Source organism: Myotis brandtii, unplaced genomic scaffold, assembly GCF_000412655.1.
Source record: "Myotis brandtii unplaced genomic scaffold, ASM41265v1 scaffold165, whole genome shotgun sequence".
NCBI lineage: Eukaryota > Metazoa > Chordata > Mammalia > Chiroptera > Vespertilionidae > Myotis > Myotis brandtii.
In genome coordinates this window covers 10,402,526-10,411,573 of record NW_005356042.1, presented here as the reverse complement: position 1 = coordinate 10,411,573, position 9,048 = coordinate 10,402,526, and positions in this window count along the sequence as shown.

Sequence of the window (9,048 nt, the reverse complement as noted above, 5' to 3'; positions counted from 1 at the left end):
ATTCGATTATCACCCCTACATGTTTGGAAAACAATTTCTTAATATTACCTAAAAATATTAAGTGTTTAATTGTCCTGCAAATGTATTTTAAATTTTATTTGCTTGAATTATGATCCACACATTACATTTGGCTGATATATCCTTCCTGGCAGCGTTTTATTAGGACAATTTTCAAACATCTAGCAAAGGTGGAAGAATTCACAAGTGAGCTCCTGCATAAAACCTGGATTCAACCACCACCATGTCACTGTACTTCCTTTGTCATGTCTATCCATCTGCCTGTCCCTCTAGAGTCGGTGACACTTTTAAGTCTCTTTTAATCTAAAGACTGTCCCCTCTCTCACCTTTTTCTTTACTATTTGTTTGTTGAAGAAAAATTTGTGAAAAAAATATTTATTTGTTGGAGAAACTATGTCATTTATCCTGTAGAATTTCTCATTTGAAGGTTAAATGAGCTAATATGTGCGTGGTTCTTAGAATATATTAGGTGCCTAATTAATATTCATTATTATTTGCACTTTAAAATTTATCGATATCTTCTTATTTTGCCAAGTGAAAATATGTCTTTTGGTAACAAAAAGAAATGTAAGAAGTCCCTGCCTGCTACATCTTTTCACAGCCACACACTGGGGTCGGTCTTCACATTGTTTGCTGCGTCCACCTCCTCTATTAGACTCTCGGGGAGGCCACCAGCATCAGGAAGTTGCAGCAGGTGGAATAAGGGGGTGTGGGGTTGCGAACCAGAGCCAGAGGGGCTCAGTGGAAATGGTCAGGGCAGAGTCTGGGCCAGGAGCCAGGATCAGTCCCTTCCCTGGGGCTGAGGATGGTGACACCAGGATGGAGGCCCAGAGGAAGCTTGGAGAAGGTGTGAAAAGCTCCAGAAATCCCAAGAAAGGGTGCAAGCGACACACAAGTCATTAGGGATGGAGCGGGAGAACACAGCCTGGCTCCAGGGGCTGGAGCAGATGGAGCAAGAGAAAGGGGAGCCCCCCTGGGGATCCGACAGCACAGGCTCGGACAGCAAGCGGGCAGATGAGAAATACACAGGTACAGGCGTCTCCCATCAGCTGCTGCAGAAGAGAAGCAGGAGATGGGGGCGCGGGGAGCTCTGGGTTGGGGGGTCACCCATTGCCTGTGTGGTCTTGGGAAAGTATCCCCTTCTTTGAACCTTAGTTTCCCCCATCTGCACCCCCTAGGGTTTTGGTTTAGCTCTGGCAAGGCAAATGGTCCTGTCATTGCCCCCTGGGATTGCAGGAAGGGTCAAGGTTGCTGGGATATGAATGTGTTGGTGGCCCCTCTAGCACTTTTCCTTTTAAGATGGCGAACACCAGCTGATCCTGGGCTTCAGAAAGCAGGTCCAGTGGATCTCACACCAAGTCCCATCATGTATTTTAGCAGTGATCGGGCATCAGGTTAGTTTCCTGGCCCTTCTTTTATGTCTCTGCTTTCTTACTCGGTTTTTCAGGACCGGCCCTCGAAGAAAGGGACTAGTTCTTGGAGGCTCCCTAAGAGATCTTACCAGTTATAATTACGGTTCTATCTCCCAGTTCATATTGTAGCACCAAATACTGAGGCAACTAATTTGGTCCAATATGGCTTATTTTAAAACATGGAAGTGTAATTTAGTTTAGAAAACATTCCATCCCAACTTATGAGAATAAAAGATTATATCAAGTAAATTAAAAAAAAAAAAAAAAGGCAAACCCAGGAACAGGCTCAAAACCGTGGCTCACCGAATCAAAGTAGGAAGTGAATGCAAACTCCAGCCCGTGTGGTTCTGGGTCCCAGGCCCCACCCTGCCACCTTCTGGCCTGGGCTCTAAGGTAGCGTTGCACGATGGACTAGTAATGTCTGCCGTGGCTGAAGCAAGAGGCGAAGCTGGCTTCCCATCCTGAACTCAGATCCAGGGCTTTCAAAACTGACCCTCAGGGTGGACTTGGCTAGTTAACCTCTGAGTAAAATCTGCTTAAAAATTTTAGCCCAACCAAAGGGAAAAGTGAATAAAGTAGAAATGGGCCACTTGCCTGAATCCCTGGCCCAGGACCCAGCCACCTGCCAACCACTGCCACTGTGCAACCACAGGGCCAGGGTTCCACTAGCCGCCTTTGATTCCTGGGTCGCTGTCGCCTGCACTGAATGGAATTCATTAGCCCACAGTGAGCCGAGCCGTTCGGGGTGATGCCTCTGAAACTGCCTGTGAACCTGGCTGTCCGTCTGCAGGGAGCCTCCCCAAGTGCCTCCCCCAGAGTCAGTCATGCGCCGCCCAGGGCACCCACAGTGCGTCCTCTGGGATCACACCTGCTCCCTATGAACGCTCTGGTGTGAGCGTGGGGACAGAAGGGCAGACCTGCGTTCAGGCCGGTCCCAGAGAAAGCAAGATGAGCGACACCCTCGGGGGACAAAAGCAGGCCTGGGATCGGGGTGCGTTGTGGTGAGAACTTCCCGGGGGCAGAACTGAGGGGCACTTCTGTGGCAGGTCTTGGGCTCTGTAATGGATTGAATATGTCCCTCAAAAAGATGTCAGCCCGGCAGGTGTGGCTCAGTGGTTGAGCATCGACCTATGAACCAGGAGGTCATGGTTCAATTCCCGGTCAGGGCACATGCCTGGTTGCAGCTCGGTCCCCAGTAGGGGGCGTGCAGGAGGCAGCCCATCAATGATTCTCTCTCTTCATTGATGTTTTTATCTTTCTCCCTCTCCCTCTCTGATATCAATAAAAATATATTAAATTAAAAAAAAGATGCCAAAGCCCTGGCCAGTGTGGCTCAGTTGGTTGGGCGTCATTCCACATACTGAAACGAGGCTGGTTCAATTCCCAGTCAGGGCACATACCCAGGTTGCGGAGGGGGGGGGGGGGGGGGGGGGGGGGGGGGGCAGCAGATCAATGTTGTGCTTTCACATCAATGTTTCCCTCTCCCTCTCCCTTCTGTCTCTCTAAAAATCTATTTTAAAAAATTTTTTAAAAGCGGGGAAAAGAAGACGTCAAAGTCCTAGCCCCCAGGACCTCAGAATGTGACCTTATTTGGAGCTCGGGTGGTTGCAGTAAGTGAAGATGAGGTCATGCTGCAGTAGGGTGGGCCCCTCAGCCAGTATGACTTGTCCTTATAAAAGGAGGACGCTTGGACACAGCCACACTCAGGGAGACGCCTGGAGCATGAAGGCGGAGATTGGGGCGAGACATCTGCCTACAAGCCAAGGGAAGCCAGAGATGGCCCGCAAACCAGCCGGAGCCGGGGCGGGCCGGGAGCAGGCCCACCTCTCAGCCCCCAGAAGGCCCAGCCCTCCTGACACCTGGATTCTGAACTTCCGGCTCCAGAGCTCTGGGAGAATCATCTCTGTTGTCCGAGCTCCCAGCTTGTGGTGCTGTGTAGCAGCAGCCCCAGGTCCCTCATTCAGGGCTGGAGGACCAGAATCCGCTTGGCGGCCTTCTCTCTGGGGGAGACCTGGGCAGCTTACTTTCCTTCTTTGAGCCTGAGGCCCGGAACCAGAACTCGGAGGCCTGGCTGGACAAAGACTGACCGAATCAATCAGACCCCTTACCTGGACATGTGGAGTTGGGAAACTGGGCGACGGTGGCCACTTAGCCTGGGGACTGGGCCGAGGAGTCCACTGTGGGCCCAGCACCAGGCCCACAAGCAGACTCCCAGAGGGACCAGGAGACATGGCGGAGGGGAGAGAGGAGGCTTGGCGCAGACCTGCTGTGATCCCAGCTCCTCCCAGGCCGGCTGGCGAGCGGTGTCTGGGTTCTCACGTGTATATTGTTTCCTTGGACCCCCTTCGTTGTGTTCTCACAGGGACCAGATTTTAACAAAGCGAGGAACACATTTTCTCAGCAACACCAAACCTTATTGAGTGCCTGCTGTGTACAGGTGCAGGGTAAGAGGCAAAGAGGCTCCAAGTCTGCCCCAGGTGGTCCCAGGCCCAGGGAGGGTCACAGGGGACTAGCTCACTACCACGCCTGCTCCCTGAACTCCAGTTCAAGATGGAATAGTGAGGTCAGCCAGCAGAGTTCCAGCGTTTCCCACTGTGAGCTGTTAAATGCTGTTGTGAAATGTCAGCTATCACATTCTTCCCCTTCCTCATCTTTTTTTTTCCCCCCATTTTGAGAGACATGAGCTAACAGGAAATACAAAATGCATGACCGGGCCCTGGCCAGTGTGGCTCAGTTGGTTGGGTGTTGTCCTGTGCTCTGAAAGGTTGCTGGTTTCCTTTCTGGTCAGGGCACGTGCCCGGTTGTGGGCTCAATCCCCGGTAGGGCATCTGAAAGAGGCAGATGTTTCTCTCTCACATCGATGTTTCTCTCTCTTTCCCTCTCTGTTCTTCTCTCTCTAAAAATCAATTTAAAATATTTTTAAAAAATGCATGATTGGGGCTAAAATAAAGCAACACAGCCTGGCGGCTAAGAGAGTAGATCAGGTGCCAGACTGGCTGAGTTCAAGTGGGATCCTAGGCAAATTGTTTAACCTCTCTACACCCCAGTTTTCTCATCTGTACAATGGACAGAATAAAGTCATAGCGATTTTGTGAGGATTAATTTAAAGGCGTTAACATATGCAAAGTGCTCACACAGTAAATGGCACACAGTAAACCCTTTGTGGACATTGGCTCTTCTTATTAATAAAGAAATGCACAAGGTTGGAGAACACAAGGAAAGAAGTGGTAATTATTTGTAAGAAGACATTTCCTGGGAGGCCTGCCCCTCACAATGACCCCCCTGCACTGTCCTTCTCACCTTTAGGGAATGGTTGCCATATTTGTATAACTTGGCTTGGAAAGTGGCTGGGTTGGGCATCTGCCCCAAGCTGAGCCAACCAAGTCCTTCCCTTGGAACTGGGCCAAATATCGCCTAGTTTGATCCCGGCTGGTCTCTCAAATGGCCACCTCTGTCGTGCTGAAGTGACATCACAGAGAAAGCCAGGGAGTGGGGAGGGATGATGCAGAGAGAGACAGACACATGAAGCAGAGAGAAGGCCCCTGGGTCCCTGGTTTCTGGCCCTTTCTGACCCCTGGACGCCTCGATGCCCTTGGAGCACTGGCGAGGTAACCATGCCTCCTTAGAACCCAGCCCCACTCTTTTTTGAAGCGACTCTCATTGGTTTATGTTGCAACCAAGGTGTCTTGGCCAACACCTGGACGCTGGGGCCTGCCTTCTCATTTCTCTGCATCTGTGAGACTTTTTCCTGGAGTTACAGGGTAATGTCCACTCCTGTCCCGTCAGCTCAGGCAGGTGACAATTGGTTTGTTTTGTGCTGTGATTGAAGAAAGAAGAGACCAGGAGTTGAGAAACCATTTTTTCCTACCACTCATTGAGCACCGACTTCTTCCTAGGCCAGTGATGGCGAACTTATGACACGTGTGTCAGAGGTGACATGCGAACTCATTTTTTTGGTTGACTTTTCTTTGTTAAATGGCATTTAAATATATAAAATAAATATCAAAAATGTAAGTCTTTGTTTTACTATGGTTGCAAATATCAAAAAATTTCTATATGTGACACGGCACCAGAGTTAAATTAGGGTTTTTCAAAATGCTGACACGCCGAGCTCAAAAGGTTCGCCATCACTGTCCTAGGCCTTGTTCTGAGCACTTTCCATGCATTATCTCATTAGCGCCACTGGGAATATCACGATTGGATCTCTGCTTCTCCGATGAAGAGACTGAGGCTAAGAGAGGTTAAGTGATTTAGGGAGCGTGACCCAGCTAAGAAAGGTGGACAGCTGGGATCTAAATCTGAAGTTTGCGCCTTCAAGCTCTTTGACATCCTACCTGGGGCTGCTGGGTAGCATCTTCCCACTCTCTTGTTGTGAGATCTTAGACAAACTCTTGATTTTGCCTAAGTTTCCCAATCTGTGAAATGGGGTGAGGCCATTCATGCCCTTGCCCATCTGAAGGTTGTCTGAAGTGGCAGATGCAAAGGGAGGTGAGGGTCAGTTTCGGGAGAGCTTCATGTTCCCCACACATGTAACACATCCCCCCAACCCCACACACACTTCCTTTCATTGCTTCTTAGCAACTGACTCAGAGTGGATGGAGGAGAAGAAAGGAGGTCACACTTAAATTGGTCAATTTGAGCAGCTCACTGCAAAGGCTGGTGTGGGAGAGAGATGCAATTAATCTGAAAAACACAGTGGTTTTTATTTTTTTAAATGTGATCCATGGCCTTCAGCCCTCCGTGTGGCTGTGCCAGGCATCATCCCCATGAGTCGGCAGCAGCTTGGCATTTGGGCTCTTCATTAAGTCCCTGTGAATTTTTGAACAATGAATGGCATTGATCTTTTTTAAAAAAATTAAAACAAATCAATACATGCTCATTGTAGAAACTTTGGGGGTGGCATAAAAAAGAACACCAAATGTACCCAAACAGGGTTACACCCAAGTTGGATGTATTAGTCAGCACCCACATGGATACATCTTGAAAACTGTTATGTGCAGTCAAAGAACTCAGATCCCCAAAAGTACACAACTTTTTTTTTTTTTAATCCTTACCCGAGGATATGTTTACTGATTTTAGAGAGAGGAAGGTGGTGGGGGAAGAGAGAGGGAGGGGAGCGAGGCGGGAGGGTGGAGAAAAACATTGACTAGTTGCCTCCCAGATGGAACCTGCAACCTAGGTATAGGCCCTGACGGGGAATTGAACCTGCAACCTTTTTGGTGTATGGGATGTTACTCCAACTAACTGAGCCATTGGGCCAGGGCAAAAGTACCCAACATTTGATTCTATTTGTATGAAGTTCAAGGAGGAGTAAGAACCATCTATAGTGACAGCAGCAGATCAGGGGGTGCTGGGTCCGGAAGAAACTACTGAGCTTGGGAATGTTCTATACCAATATCTTGATTACAGTGGCGGTTACATGGGGCTATACGTTCATCAACACTTGTCAGCCTGTTCTTTGGAAATGGGCACACTTGGCTTCATGTAAATTATACTTCAATAACATTGGCTTAAAAGTGGGGGGTGGGGGGAGGGAATGACCTGTAATTCCACTCTTCTGCTGTGGGATCGTAGACAAACCCTCGCTCTTGCCTTGGTTACCTTGATCTTGGTTACCCAGATCTAACCGCTATTCAGGTTTTGGTGCATGTATGTAACTTAATCAACTGTGTGTAAGAAATATTAGTTCCAAATAAACTACCAATTCTTTGTAATAAAGGGTGTCCCAAAATTCATGCAAGAAGTAATTTTGATAGAAAACACAGGTTTATAATTAAAAATTATAAATTTTTTATTGATTCATAAAGTATACAGTATAGGGTTATGTATGGAATAGCATACCAGGTAAACTGGATTATCATGTCGCGATAGCGAGCACCATTAACTGTTATTGCCTGAGCAGCCGCATTTTCAAAGAAGAATGGTTCAATGATGCCTCCAGCCCAAACTCCGCACCAAACAGTGACATATTGTGGATGTGTTTGTTTCTCAACAATCACTCGTGGATTTTCTGAACCCCAAATGTGACAATTTTGTCGATTAACCAAGCCATCAAGATGAAAATGAGCCTCATCGAAATTCAGCCACATTTATGCAAAACGGTCATGGAAAATTTCAACAAAAGAGTGCGTATGTGCCAGCAAAGCCGTGGAGGCCATTTACCCACTGTGCTATTCCATACATAACCCTATACTGTATACTTTATGAATCAATAAAAAATTTATAATTTTTAATTATAAACCTGTGTTTTCTATCAAAATTACTTCTTGCGTGAATTTTGGGACACCCTTTACTTAAAAAATTAACCTCAGACTTCATCATTTGGTGAAAATGAGACAGAAAAGGGGGAGAGGATGGTACTTCATGTTCCTCTTCTTTTGCCCCCTGAAACCAGCGCGGGTGGGTGAGCGGCACAGTGATCTCTCAGCTACTGGCATCGCAGGCTGATGAATAGAATAGGGCTCCCTTCCCTCCCCCCTCCCTGCTGATGAGCCTAGGAAATGCACTGACTTCACCTCAGCTCAGAAGAGGAAGATGTTCATCAACTTTAGGATAAAAACACAACTCCTCTCCTTATACCGGAAGAGTAGCACATTTTATGAGGTGATCAGCACATTAGATGCCATCAGTACAGCGTGTGTGTTCCATTATGGTGGTGTCTCATGCCTGGTAAACATGAGGTTCGGGAGTGATCTCCTAGCTGATGTAATTTCCAGACGGAGTTTTCAGACGGAGCTTCCAGAGAGTTCCCCAAAAGCAACAGCCCCATGAGTAGCTATGAAAAGGGACCACGTGAGAACAAACAATGTTGTTGCCTGCTTTTGGTGCTTGGCATTTTATAACAAGTGTGGCCTTGTGTTGTTAAATAGGCTCCAAAAACAGGACTTAAAAGAGGTTGTACCTTATTCCATCCTGTGTTCCTGGACTGTCTGATAAAGCCGGCGTTGAGTGTGCTGCACCCCCAGAAGTGGCGTCTGAGGAGGAATGTGCTGTTGCATGAGTGTGAGCAATATAATCTCCCCAGACTGCAGCCCACAGGGTGGCTGGGGAGCTGCCTGTACCCACGGAGGGTGGGGGAAACATCCTCCTTCAAACCCCGGTTTCTAACCAGCAGCGGCTTGGGCTCCCAGGTGACTCGTGGCAAAGTCTGGGACCGTTTGGTTGTCACAAATTGGGGATGACGCTCGCTCGTATCTGTGGGCAGAGGCTGGGCTGCTGCTGAATGGCCTCCAATGCTCAGGACCGCCGCCTGCCACCAAGAACGATCTGGCGCCAATGTCAGCAGCGTGAAGGTTGGAAGCCCTGCCGAGATGTTGATCGGGAGAGTCTGCACTCCAGCTGCTGGGCAAATGGGGAAGGCCAGAGACATGGACTGGCTGGAGGGTCCATATCCGAGGCCGCAGAAACATGGGTTCTAAGATGACGGAGGTGAAGTGAAACAGCCGAAGCTTATTCCAAGTGCTCACTCTGGGCCGGGCTGTGGGCTTGGCATCGCTTACCTCACTTCACTTCTTCAACTCTGGAAAAAGGTACTGCTAGGACCCCACTTTGTAGGAAACCAACAGAAGACACACACAGTTGGAAAAAGGAAGAGGTTGTTTTCTTCTTCATACTTTTT